Genomic DNA, 1,619 nt, shown 5'->3' on the forward strand with positions numbered 1-1,619 from the left:
ATGTAGTCTCTGTTGGTTTTATTAAGTTCTTAAAGCTCTTTATAGGCAATGAAATTCAGAATGAACTGGCTCAATTTTGTTTCTATTCCAATTTATTTTGTAAAAGGCTCCAAATATATGCACCAACTTATTCAGATCCATCAATCAAGCGCTGAGTGCCAATTGGCACCACTCCACTACTAGCCTGGGAGTGTGCAGGTAACCACCCATAAGGGTTTGTTTGTCATACTTCCTGCATGGTGAGTCCTCCATTTGCTGGTGGGTTAATACCAGTAGTAAGGGAGGATGCCCTTAAGTGGGCATTAATTGTGCACCAACTTCTCTTTGGGGTGTAAAAGCACTAGTTCCATCCTGATGCTCCAGTCCCGGGTTTAGAGCCCAGTCAACAGCTCCCTCTTGATGAACAGCACAGCGTTAGTAATCACATATTCACTGACTATACATACTGTACCATTTGTAGTTTTAACTTCATGCTAATGGACTTTAGTTAAATCCAGTTTCAAAACCTGAATCTTTTAGTCAATATTGAATGCTAATGATTAGCAATCAAGACCGACAACTATGGCCATACTAGTCTGAAAACACCCAATCTCATCTAGCCTTGGAAGCTAAGCAAGCTCAAGCCAGGTTAGTACTAGGATGGGTGACCATCTGGGAATACCAGGTGACTAGGCTTTAAGGGCAGTCCGGTGACTCAGTGGTTAGTACTGCTGCCTCACAGTGCCAGGGACCCAGGTTCGATTCATGCCTAGGGTGATTGTCTGTATGGAGTTTGCACATTCTCCCTATGCCTGTATGCATTTCCTCCAGGCGCTCTGGTTTCATCCCACAGTCCAAAGCAGTGCAGGTTAGATGAATTGGCCATCTAAATTGCCCATAGTGTTCAGATATGTGTAGGCTAGGTGCGTTAGTCAGGGGCAATGTAAAGTAATAGGGTAGGGGAATGGATCTGGATGGGTCACTCTTCGGAGTGTCGGTGTGGACTTGTTGGGCCAAATGGCCTGTTTCCACACTGTAGGAATTCTATAAAAGCACCACAAATCGCAGCATCTAACCTGTACATAATTACAATTTATTAAGAGAATAGTAATCATGAAGCTTTGCAAATGATGTGAGAATTTCACATGATCGCTTTCTAACAATATAATGGTCGCAAGACTATGGAATGAGTCCAGCTGTTTAATGAATGTTTTAAATCACATCTCTAGGAGCATATGAACTATCAACTCAAATTCTTAGTTTTTAAAAAAGAATTTAGTTCACTTCTTCCCTTATAGCTTCCACTTTAGTTAATCTGTTATGCCTATCTTCTGTCTTTTTCTGTGTCCTCTCCCCGGGCTTCAAATAATAAGCACAAATCTAATGTCATTGTTGTACTTGGCCATGATGAAGTGCAAAGTTCAAGTCATGTTTTTGCGGTTTCAATGTTTATTATCATGCCAAATGCCTAGCAACTGTGCATATTTAAAGTGGCTACAAACTACAGGGCATTTAAAAAGCCTTTTGTTTAATTACTGGATTTACTGTAATAAATGCACGTTCATACCTTTTCAATCATCATTTCATCTTGGCTTGGCTGTTGTCCAGGTTTCTCTGTTTTGAAAGAATACTATTTATAT

The 1,619-nt window shown here is 40.5% G+C and overlaps 1 pseudogene; it reads left to right on the plus strand.

Annotated features, from left to right (window-relative positions):
• Positions 1-557: 557 nt before the first annotated feature.
• Positions 558-677, plus strand: LOC122563804 (5S ribosomal RNA; annotated as a pseudogene).
• The last annotated feature ends 942 nt before the right edge of the window (positions 678-1,619 follow it).

The sequence above is a fragment of the Chiloscyllium plagiosum genome, unplaced genomic scaffold (assembly GCF_037043375.1).
Source record: "Chiloscyllium plagiosum isolate Xiang-an unplaced genomic scaffold, Cpla_swu_hap1 HiC_scaffold_30, whole genome shotgun sequence".
NCBI classification, from domain to species: domain Eukaryota; kingdom Metazoa; phylum Chordata; class Chondrichthyes; order Orectolobiformes; family Hemiscylliidae; genus Chiloscyllium; species Chiloscyllium plagiosum.